Genomic DNA, 12822 nt, shown 5'->3' with positions numbered 1-12822 from the left:
CTAAAAAGGGGATAACATACGGCCTTTTAGATAAATCGTTTCGGTGCTACATGGCTGGATTGCAAGGTATAGGGACTTCCGTCCAAGGAGAGGCGATTGATAGTTCAGCTATATCGTCTATGGAAGAGAAGATCGCAAAACTGACAGTAGAGCTTGAAGAGACCAAGGCTAGAGAAAAGAAGAATTTTGATACCCTTCAAGGTGAGCTAGAAAGGAGGGACAAACAATTTGATCTCCTTCAAGGTCAGCTGGCCAATCTTCTTGCTTGTGGTGCTTTCCCTATTCCCCGGTCTCCTCATCCTTCCCCACCTGTCGGTGATGAAGGTCCTAGGACCGAAAATGAAGATGATGCTACATAAAAAAACACATTGCATGTTGTGTATTGTTAAACAAAGTTGTGAACTTATCAATATTTTGTTGTTGGTTATTTGAATGATGATTATATTGTTATTAAACACTTTAGTAGTTGTTGTTGTGGTTATTAGTTGTTGTGGTTGTGGTTATTAGTTATTGGTTAATTGTTGTTGTTGGTGGTTATTAGTTGTTATTTTGTTGAGTTTTCATGGTTGAATGGCAGTAATGTAAGCTGCCATTATAGGATGTATATTTGTTTAAATTGGCAGGTAGTGTAGCTTAAAAGCATCCATTTTCTGCCCAGTTTTTACCCAGATTTGCGACCGAATTAGGTCGGAAATAAAAAAAAATTCCCAAAAATTCATAATTTCCTACCGAATTCGGTCGGAAATTTAAAATAAATTCCCTAGATTATTGAAATTTCCAATCGAATTCGTTCGGAAATTATAAATTTATATTTATTTTTTTAAATAAATTAACAATTTACAAATAATTATTTAATTAAATAATATTATTATTTTTTAAAGGTTTCGACCAAATTCGGTCCGAAAACTAAAATTAAAAATAAATAAATAATAATATTTTCCGACCGATTTCGGTAAGAAATTTGAATTTTAAAAAAAATATTAATAATTTCCGACCGATTTCGGTCGGAAAATAAAGTTTGACTGCCAGTCAGTGCATTGGATTTTATCGATCGATTGCAATCGAAAATTTTCGACCAATTGCGGTTCGGTCTACGTTTGCGACCATTGTTTTTCTACCCAAATAAAAACGGTCGGAAATCACCTAACTTTTAGTTGTGACAATATCAAACAAACGCTCACAAGAAAAAAAATAACCTGCATTATTGAAATTTTTTGTAGGTGTAGAACGAATGTCATTAGCACAACATAAAACAATTCTCTCATCAATTCAACAATATAATTCTGCCCAGTCTTTGATTACTAAAGTTGGCGTGGCTTTTAGTAACTAAATAACCAAGATTAAGATGTATCATGAAAGAATTTTTTTAGTGTTATCTGATAGGTGCCCTATTTCAATCTTTATGTCAAAACTATTTTCATGTACTACAAATTATCTCTCCCTTATAACAAAAGGAATCATTAATTACATAGACAAAAGATAATAAACTTTAAATAGAAGCTAATTCATCTGACAAGTTATACGATTTCCTAGCATTTTTTGAGTCAAATAAAGAAAATGAACTAATACATTATATTTTCAAGCTTCAATTTGACAGGTCTTAGGTGCTTCTTGAATTCAAGTAAAAGCTAGTGGAAATTATTTCAAGCTTTATATTCATATTATTCTTTATATTAAACATGTGACCTTTTACCTATAACAATTTCATCGAAGCTGTCTGCATCCATGTAATTCATTAAATTTTACGAAGGTAAACTGAAATCTCTAGAGCTCTTGCTCAATTCTTGAATCAATAAAAAAAATTTAAGAAAAAATGATTTGTTTATGTGGATATATCTTTGACAGATATTATAAAATGATTATTCCTTTTGTGCATTAAATATACGTATATAAGTATATTTATTTCTATTATAAGAGACTCAAATTTAATACTTTGCAATTATATTCTTACTTAAAGAATGTAAAAAAAATATATACACAGAGATATGAAGCAGTAATTGCACCAACCAAAGGTCACTCTTTTATTGAATTCAGATAAAATCGCAAACCTGGAAAGAGAATATCCCCAAAGCCAATCATGACATAGCCATAATAAGGATTAGAAGATTAGATATATAGTCGAGAACTCTTAGAAGCTACAAAAATTTTAAAAAAAGAACTGAGTCATATTTCACCCCATACAGTTTAAAGGAAAAGATATATAGTAAAACTATTTAAGAAATAAAAGTTTATCGCAAAGAACAATCAGAAGGGAACATAAACAAAATCCTAGAATATTGGATACAGTGATACAAGGAATACCAACCAAAAAAATCTCAAAAATAAGGAAGAGATAATCAAATCACAAAATCAAAGAGAGGCGATTTACCTCTAGCAGTAGTCGAAATAAGAGAAACAGAAACTGAAGGGAAAAATTAAAATACTGAAGAGCAAAAGAAGAATTTTACCTTGGGCGAGGGGAGGAAGAAAAGGAGAAGAAGAAGACCCTATAAGGGAAGAGAAGATTTGCGATAAGGATTAAGAGAGGAGCTGTTTAAGAGCATTAAAAGAAGCGACCGTTTCTTTTATAGGGAAAATAAGCGACTGTTGAGTTTTCTTTATTGGAAAACTTTTTTTCCATCAGTTTTAAAAGGAAAAATGTCAAAAAAATAACAATAAAGACAAATGTCAATGCTGGGCTTAGAGAAGTGGCACATAAGTCTCTCTTAGACCCAGCTTTATATATATATATATATGAGCCCATTAAGTGCTAAACTACCTCACTTTCAAAAAGCAATTGAGTTCCACGAAAAATAATCGAGCAATTATCACTTATAGCCATGCTGAAAAAATTAATGACAATCGATAGCCACAAAATAAGTCATATAATTAACAGCCCAAAATCAATTATAAGGGCTCGCCCAAAACCATTGTCACTCTTCCCCCTTCAAATTTTAATCTTTTTAACTCTTAACCACTAGATGCACCCCAGTTAAACAAAATCAACTACATTCCCTATTTCAACTAATTTTTAGATAATTTTTAGATAAAAGATAATTGGATTGATACTGATTTGCCTGAAACAAATTTCATAGCAATATGAAGCATTTGAGTGGATTTGCTTATATAAATTAGCTTATATAAATTGATAATTACAATAAGCATAAGTGGATTTGCCGATGATTTATTCTAAATTCGTAATCACACTACCTAAATGTATAGTGTATATATATATATATATATATATATATATATATATATATATATATATATATATATATATATATACTACACACACTACTAAAAACAATGGTTTACCGACGCAGCAATACCGACTGACTTTTTTCTGTCGCTTATAGTAATTAGTAAGTGTACTAGTTGTAACTAGATTATAGATTGACATTACACTAAGTATAAGTCCGATAGTAGTATCCTTAAGTAATGTTAAGTTTGATTCGACCGTAAATTGATAATTATATTACATAGAAGTGTATTAGTGACAATTAGCTTATATAAACAAACAATTGGTAGCTCACTTCAACTATGTATGTATTAGATCCTTTGCCGTCTTATTCCTCTTCTTTGATGTGGCTTGAAGCCTACCGATTTCTTTCTTAACATTGCATTCATGTAAGTGAAAAAAGATACAAAGAGCATCATATATGTTCCTACTTTGGAAATTGCACGTCTTCCAATTGTTTCCTTATGCGTTGCTGCTCCAAAATAGAACAAAATGGTTGAGCATTATGCATGGAATAACATGTCTATGTTAAACTTCTACCAACAAAGAAACTTAGGTTATAATAATATTTATTGTTTGGGCTGGTACTATGTAACATACTCCTCATTTGAATTGTTGCTTAACACAAACTGGTAGGTGAACTTTTTCGTCATTGTCTACTTACAGATTGCTCTTGGAGATGTTTTATTTGTTTCCTGCATCTAGAGGTGTTTTTGATATTTAAGGAGTAGGATTTCATAGTTAGTATTGTAATTCAGAATTAAATAATGTAAGCAAACCATCTTCATCCATAGTTATTGAAGCTTAGATGCTTTTTTCAGATTACAACACAGGTTATTACAGAAGTTTAGCTTATTTCCTTTTCTCATTCCCAAGCCTTGAAAAGACCTTAATGTGACGATCCGGCCAGTCGTCTCATGAGTTACTGCTCTGTTTCCCCCATTTCTGCTTCTTTATGATTCGTTATTCATGTTTTATATGGTCGAGTTGATTGGTTTGCGTTTGGTATGGTTTTGGTTAGAAATAAGATACTTAGTCTCTTTCAAGAAGGCTTAAGTTGGAAAAGTCAACCGGATGTTGACTTATGAGTTAGAGGGCTCGGATGTGAGTTCCGATGGTTCGATTAGCTTCGGTAGGTGATTTGTGACTTAGGAGCGCAATCGGAATGGGTTTTGGAGTTGTAGAGAAGATTTAGGCTTGAATTGGCGAAATTGATATTTTGGCAATTTCTGGTTGATAGGCGAGATTTTGATATAAGGGTCGGAATGGAATTTCGAGAGTTGTAGTAGCTTTGTTGTGTCATTTGGTATGTGTGTGCAAAATTTCAAGTCATTTGGACGAGATTTGATAGACCTTTTGAGTGAAAGCATAATTTAAGAGTTCTTGGAGTTCTTAGGCATGAATCCTATGTTTAATTGGTGATTTGATGTTGTTGTAAGCATTTCGAAGTGTTAAACAAGTTTGAACGATGTCATGGGATACGTTGGTAAAATTAGTTTGAAGTTTCGGGGGTCCCGGGTAGGTTCCGGGATGTTTTAGGCCGAAAGTCATAGCTGTAGCAGGTCCAGGAGGGTTGCAAGCCTCGAAAACCACCCACGCGGTCCGCACAAAAAGAAGTGCGGCAGCGGTATGTTCTGTGCGTACCGCACAAAAAGAAGTGCGGCCGTGGTAGGTTCCATGCGGACCGCACAAAATGGTGTGCGGCCGCGGTTGGAAATGATTCGCTAGTCCTACTTTGGAAGCTCATATCTTTTGATCTACAAGTAATTTCGAGATAATTCAGAAACGAAAGTTGTAGCCCTTTGTATCTAGTTTCCCGAAAGGTAAAGATATAGAAATATGGACGTCTATAGAAAACGTTATGGCCAAAATACTAAAGCTTGTCACTGCAGAGGAAGGCCTGTGCGGCCGCGGTTGTTTTTGCGCGGACCGCACTGGCTTGTACGGACTGTGGTCGATTTGGTGCGGCCCGCGGAGGCTGAGATCTGAGGGGTACTCTATAAATACGAGGTTTTGGGTTTTATTTAATATTTTGACCAAGAGAGCTCGGATTTTGGCGATTTTTCAAAGGTTTTTCAAGAAATTCATCGTGGTAAGTGATTCTAACTCAGATTTGGCTATAGTACATGAATCTATCATTGAATTCATCATTTAATTCATGATTTGGAATAGAATTTGGGAAGAAAATTGTGAAACCTTTTAAAAATATAAAATGATGATTTGAAGGACCAAATGGTATCGGAATTGGATAATTTTGGTATGGTTAGACTCGTGAGGGCATGAGGATTCTGAAAATGTAAATTTTACCTGATTCTGAGATATGGACCTGGGGCTCGGATTTTGCTAATATAGGGATTTTTGATATTTTCGAATGTTTTCGCTTGGGCTTTGTTCCCTTAGCATATTGTGACGTATTCGTTCTGATTTTGGATAGATTCGACGCGCGTGGAGGCCAATTCTAGGGGTAAAGGCGTCGCGAGCTAGAGAATTAGCCGGTTCGAGGTGAGTAATGATTGCAAATGATGTCCTGAGGGTTTGGAATCCCGGATTGCACATTGTAGTGCCATATTGAGGTGAGACACGCACTGGATGATGAGTGTGGGGTCTTTTACTACATGGTATTGTGACTTGGTCCGTCCCGATTGATGATTTTACCGCGTATTTGACTGAAATTTATTTGTTATCATCATGATTTAGGCTGATTGCCATATTTGGGCTTCGTGCTAACTATTTGGACCCTTCGGGGATTTTTATCACTGTTTCCTCACTGCTTGACTTATTATTTGAACTCAGTCCTGTTGATATCTACTGTTTTACACACTCAGCCACTTTTACTCAGATTTGAAACTTAAATGATATTTCTACATCATGTTTTGGGCTAAGAACTACTGTTTTACTAATGCCCAAGGGGCTTGTGATGATTTTTGTACTGAGTGAGGCCGAGGGCCATTTGTGAGGATATGCTGAGTGATATGAGGCCGAGGGCCTGTGATACTTTATGTGCCACGAGGTGGCTTGAGTGATGTGAGGCCGAGTGTCGAGTGATGTGAGGCCGATGCCGAGTGATGATGCCATGAGGTGGCTTGATATAGCTCTTGGTCCATAAAGGGCCCCTCCGGAGTCTGCACACCCACAGTGAGTGCGGGTACCCATTATGATCTGAGAGTGAGCCCGAGGGGCCGATACTGTTTTGAGTGATTGATTCTGAGCCCAAGGGGCTGATACTATACTGAGAGTGAGCACGAGGGGCTGATACTGTTCTGAGCGATTGATACTGTGCCCGAGGGGAAGATTTCTACTTGTTATTTACCTGTTTTACTTGTTTTAAAAAGGGATATCATTTGATTTCTTCACTGATTTACTGCTTTAAGTGATTCTACTGCTTGATATGGAATTACTTTGTGCCTTTACGTGTTTTCATACTTTCAGCCATTATATATAATTGTTACTCACTGAGTCGGAGTGCTCACATTACTCCCTGCACCATGTGTGCAGATTTAGGCATCGCAGAGTCCGCTCTTGAGTGTTGATTCTCCCAGTCCAAGCAGTGATTCGAAGACTACGAGATAGTTGTTGGCGTTCGCAGCCCCGTGCCTCCCTTATCTTATCATTTTCATGTTTTTATAAATATTGTGTCGGATTTAGTGTTCAGTAGACTTGTATCCGAATTTCTTAGTCGCTCATGACTTGTGACACCCCGGTTTGGGCCATGTCGGGATGGTTTCTACTGTTGTTATCGTTAATTCCGCAAATTACGGTTATTATATCATATTTTAGGACTACTTATGGTATTTAACTGTTTAAAAAAAATGGTCTGTTTTGGTCTGGCTGGCCTTGTCTTCACGAGAGGCGCCATCACGACCGGATTCGGGGAATTGTGTCGTGACAAGTTGGTATCAAAGTCTAGGTTACATAGGTCTCACGAGTCATGAGCGGGTTTAGTAGAATCTCGCGGATCGGTACGAAGACGTCTGTATTTATCCTCGAGAGTCTGCAGAACCTTTCTAGGAAAAACTTCATAGCCTTGAAACTCTTGTCGTGCAAATGTGTTGGTCCGAGTACTAAACTTCTGTTATTCCATTCTCTCACAGATGGTGAGGACGCGAGCTACAGGGCGAGGTGGACGACCACCAGTCACACCCATTAAGGCCACCAGAGGTCGTGGACGCGGTCGTGGTCGTGGAAGAGGCAAAGCAGCAAGGGCAGCACCTGTAGATACACCAACTACCCTAGCTTCGAATCAGGCTCTAGCTATGGATGCTCCAGCAGCATCGGTTCAGGCACCAGCTGTACCCATCGTGATTCCGGGTCTTCAGAAGGCCTTGGCACAGATCTTATCAGTTTGCACTAGCCTGGCTCAAGCAGTTTCAGCCACTACAGCAGTAGCTACTTCACAGGCCGGGGGAGGCAATCAGACCCCTGTTGCTCACACACCTGAGCAGGTAGTGTAGGGACTACAAACACCGGGGGCACCTCCAGCCCAGCCGGTTGCACCAGCTCAGGAGTTTGTTGTGCCAGTTATGCCGAATGATGAGTAGCGTCGTCTTGAGAGGTTTGGTAGACTCCAGCCTCCATCATTCAGTGGTTCTGCGGGCGAGGATGCCTAGGGTTTTCTTGATAAGTGTCAGTGGATGCTCCGTACGACAGGGATTCTTGAGACTAGTGGTGTGGAATTTACCACCTTTCAGTTTACTGGGGCTGCCTTCACTTGGTAGGAGGCATATGAGAGGCGTAGGTCAGTTGGAGCAGCGCCCCTTACTTGGCATGAGTTCTTCACTCTCTTCTTGGAGAAGTATGTACCGTATTCCCGTAGAGAGGAGTTGTGGAGACAGTTTGAGTGGTTGCGACAAGGGGATATGACTATGTCATAGTATGAGTCGAGGTTTTCTGAGTTGGCTCGTCATGCCATTTGGATGGTTCCGACAGATCACGAGAGGATTAGGAGATTTGTTGATGGCCTTAACTACTATCTCTGTATTCTGATGACTAGAGAGAGTGTTGGGTGCTACGTTCAAGGAGGTGGTTGATATCGCTCGCGAGATTGAGACGGTTCGCCGTCAGGATCGGGAGGAGAGGGAGGCCTCGAGGATCTAGCAGTTACAATGGTGCTCCTTCGAGGGGCCAGTTTCAGCGTGGAAGAGGCTGTTCTTTCAGGCCTGCTCAGTTAGCCCGCCCAAGTTATCGTGGGGCATCTTCGGGTCATGGTTATCACGGTACTCAGCAGGGCTAATCATCACTTAGTGCCCTTCCAGCCTAGAGTTCATCTTGTGCCCCGTTATCTCAGGGTTCTTCTATGCCGAGTGCATCAGCTGGTCACTCCGGTGCGATGGGTTCCCTTTAGTCCCCTTCTCCAGCACCTGTGAGTTGTTTTGAGTGTGGAGAGTTTGGACATGTGTCGAGGCAGTGTCCTCGTCATATTGCTAGTTCATCTCAGCAGAGGGGTCAGCCCTCGACTTCTGCTACAGTTACTTCACCACTCGCTCAGCTAGCTAGGGGTGGAGGTCAGGCATCCAGGGGTTTCCCCTGAGGGGGAGGTCGATCAGGCGGTAGCCAGGCTCGTTTCTATGCACTTCTAACTAGACCCGATGTTATTGCTTCAGATGTTGTTATTACAGGTATTGGTTCAGTCTGCCACAGAGATGCCTCTGTATTATTTGATCCAGGTTCCACCTTTTCTTATGTGTCATCATACTTTTGCTCGTTATTGGGTACGCTTCGTGAGTTTCTTGCTTTACCTGTTCATGTATCTACCCTAGTGGGTGATACTGTTGTTGTAGATCATGTGTATCGGTCATGTGTGGTGACTATGGGGGTCTGGAGACCCGAGTAGATCTATTACTATTGAGCATGGTAGATTTTGATGTTATTTTGGGCATGGATTGGCTATCTCCATGTCGTGCTATTCTAGACTGTCATGCTAAGACAGTACCTTTGGCTATGCCAGGTGTACCGCGGAACGAGTGGTGTGGTGTGACTAATTATGTTCCTAGTAGAGTGATATCTTTTTTAAAGGCCCAACGTATGGTTGGGAAGGGTTGTCTTTCATATCTAGCATTTGTAAGGGATGTTAGTATCGATTCTGTCCCAGTTGTGAGGGATTTTCCTGATGTGTTTCCTGCAGACCTGTCGGGCATGCCACCGGACAGCGATATTGATTTTGGTATTGACCTAGTGATGGGCACTCAGCCCATTTCTATTCCGCCATATTGTATGGAACCAGCAAAGTTGAAAGAATTGAAAGAGCAGCTTCAGGAACTCCTAAATAAGGGGTTCATTCGGCCTAGTGTGTCACCGTGGGGTGCGCTGGTTTTGTTTGTGAAGAAGAAGGATGGCACAATGAGAATGTGCATTGATTACAGGCAATTGAACAAGGTAACAATTAAGAACAAGTATCCTTTGCCTCGCATTGATGATTTATTTGACCAGCTTCAGGGAGCGAGGGTGTTCTCTAAGATTGATCTCCATTTGTGCTATCACTGGTTGAAGATCAGGGATTCAGATATTCTTAAGACTGCTTTCAGGACTAGATATGGTCACTATGAGTTTCTTGTCATGTCTTTCGGTTTGACCAATGCCCCAACAGTGTTCAAGCATTTGATGAACAGTGTATTTCGATCTTATCTGGATTCGTTTGTTATTGTATTCATTGATGATATTCTGGTGTACTCGCATAGTCAGGAGGAGCACGCGGAGCATTTGAGAGTTGTATTGTAGAGATTGAGGGAGGAGAAGCTTTATGCAAAATTCTCCAAGTGTGAGTTTTGGCTTAGTTCAGTGGCTTTCTTGGGGCATGTGGTGTCCAGCGAGGGTATTTATGTTGATCCGAAGAAGATAGAGGGGGTTCAGAGTTGGCCCAGACCGTCCTCAGCCACAATGATTCGTAGCTTTCTTGGGTTGGCAGGCTATTATCGCCGGTTTGTTCAGGGATTCTCGTCTATCGCATCGCCCTTGACCAAGTTGACTCAGAAGGGTGCTCCATTTGTATGGTCAGACGAGTGTGAGGAGACCTTTCAGAAGCTCAAGATAGCTTTGACCACGGCTTCAGTGTTGGTTTTGCCATCAGCTTCAGGTTCATATACCGTATACTGTGATGCTTTGAGAGTTAGGATTGGTTGTGTATTGATGCAAGAGGGTAGAGTTATTGCTTATGCTTCTCGTCAGTTCAATCCCCATGAGAAGAACTACCCTATTCATGATTTAGAGTTGGCCGCCATAGTTCATGCATTGAAGATTTAGAGGCATTACTTGTATGGCATATCTTGTGAGGTATTCACTGATCATCGCAGTCTTCAGCATTTGTTCAACCAGAAAGATCTTAATTTGAGGCAGCTGAGATGGTTAGAGTTACTTAAAGATTATGATATCACTATATTGTACCATCCGGGAAAGGCCAATGTGGTGGCCGATGCTTTGAGCCGAAAGGCAGTGAGTATGGGGAGTTTGGCATACATCCTAGTTGGCGAGAGACCTCTTGCAGTTGATGTTCAGGCCTTGGCCAATCGGTTTGTGAGGTTGGATATTTCGGAGCCCAGTCGGGTGTTGGCATGTGTGGTTTCTCGGTCTTCCTTATATGATCGCATCAGAGAGCGCCAGTATGATGATCCACATTTGCTTGTCCTTAAGGACAGAGTTCAGCATGATGATGCTAGAGAGGTGATCATCGTTGATGATTGTCTGTTAAGGATGCAGGGCCGTATTTGTGTTCCCAATGTGGATGGGCTTAGAGAGTTGATTCTGGAGGAGGCCCATAGCTCGCGGTATTCTATCCATCCGGGTGCCGCAAAGATATACCAAGATTTGAGGCAACACTATTGGTGGAGAAGAATGAAGAAAGATATTGTGGGATTTGTAGCTCGGTGTCTCAACTGTCAGCAGGTAAAATATAAGCATCAGAGACTGGGTGGCTTGCTTCAGTAGATGGTTATTCCCGAGTGGAAGTGGGAGAGAATCACTATGGACTTTGTGGTTGGACTTCCTCGGACTTTGAAGAAGTTTGCTGCTATTTGGGTGATTGTGGATCGGCTGACCAAGTCCGCGCAGTTTATTCCTGTGTGTACTACCTATTCTTCAGAGCGGTTGGCAGGGATTTATATCCCGGAGATTGTTCGGTTGCATGGTGTGCCGGTTTCCATCATCTCAGATAGAGGTACTCAGTTTACTTCGCAGTTTTGGAGAGCCGTGCAGAGAGAGTTGGGTGCTCAAGTGGAGTTGAGCATAGCATTTCATCCTCAGACGGACGGACAGTCCGAGCGTACTATTCAGATATTGAAGGACATGTTGCGTGCTTGTGTTATTGATTTTGGAGGTTCATGGGATGAGTTTTTGCCACTTGCAGAGTTTGCCTCCAACAACAGCGACTAGTAGAGTATTCAGATGGCTCCGTATGAGGCTTTGTATGGGAGGCGGTGTAGATCTCCAATTGGTTGGTTCGAGCCCGGCGAGGCTAGGTTATTGGGGAAAAATTTAGTTTAGGATGCCTTAGAGAAGGTGAAGGTGATTCAGGAGAGACTCCGTACAGCACAGTCGCGTCAGAAGAGTTACGCGGACCGGAAGGTTCGAGATGTGTCCTACATGGTTGGTGAGAAGGTCTTGCTGAAGGTTTTGCCCATAAAGGGTGTTATGAGGTTTGGTAAGAAAGGAAAGTTGAGTCCGTGGTTCATTGGGCCTTTTGAGGTGCTTCGGAGGATGGGGAAGGTGGCTTATGAGCTTGCCTTGCCACCTAGCTTGTCGAGTGTGCATCCGGTATTTCATGTTTCTATGCTCCGAAAGTATATTGGGGATTCGTCTCATGATTTGGACTTCAGCACGGTTCAGTTGGATGGTTATTTGACTTTTGATGTGGAGCTGGTAGTTATTTTGGGTCGCCAAGTTCGGAAGTTGACGTCAAAGTATATAGCTTCAGCGAAAGTGCAGTGGAGAGGTCGGCCAGTAGAGGAGGCTACCTGGGAGACCGAGCGGAAGATACGAAGCAGATATCCTCATATGTTTGAGGCTTCAGGTATGTTTCTTGACTCGTTCAAGGACGAACGTTTGTTTAAGTTGGGGAGGATGTGACGACCCACCCAGTCGTCTCATGAGTCACCGCTCTGTTTCCCTCATTTCTGCTTCTTTATGCTTTGTTATTCGTGTTTTATGTGGTCGCGTTGATTGGTTTGCGTTTGGTGTGGTTTTGGTAAGAAATGAGACACTTAGTCTCTTTTAAGAAGGCTTAAGTTGGAAAAGTCAACCGGATGTGGACTTATGAGTTAGAGGGCTCGGATGTGAGTTATGATGGTTCGGTTAGCTTAGGCAGTTGATTTGTGACTTAGGAGCGCGATCGGAATGGGTTTTGGGGTTGTAGAGAAGATATAGGCTTGAATTGGCGAAATTGATATTTTGGCAATTTCTGGTTGATAGGCGAGATTTTGATATAAGGGTCGAATGGAATTTCGAGAGTTGCAGTAGCTTCGTTGTGTCATTTGGGATGTGTGTGCAAAATTTCAAGTCATTCGGACGAGATTTGATAGACTTTTTGAGCGAAAGCATAATTTAAAAGTTCTTGGAGTTCTTAGGCTTGAATCCTATGTTAAATTGGTGATTTGATGCTGTTGTAAGCATTCTGA

The sequence above is a fragment of the Nicotiana sylvestris genome, chromosome 2 (assembly GCF_000393655.2).
Source record: "Nicotiana sylvestris chromosome 2, ASM39365v2, whole genome shotgun sequence".
In the NCBI taxonomy this organism is placed as follows: Eukaryota; Viridiplantae; Streptophyta; class Magnoliopsida; order Solanales; family Solanaceae; genus Nicotiana; species Nicotiana sylvestris.
Note: the sequence above shows the minus strand (reverse complement) of the source record.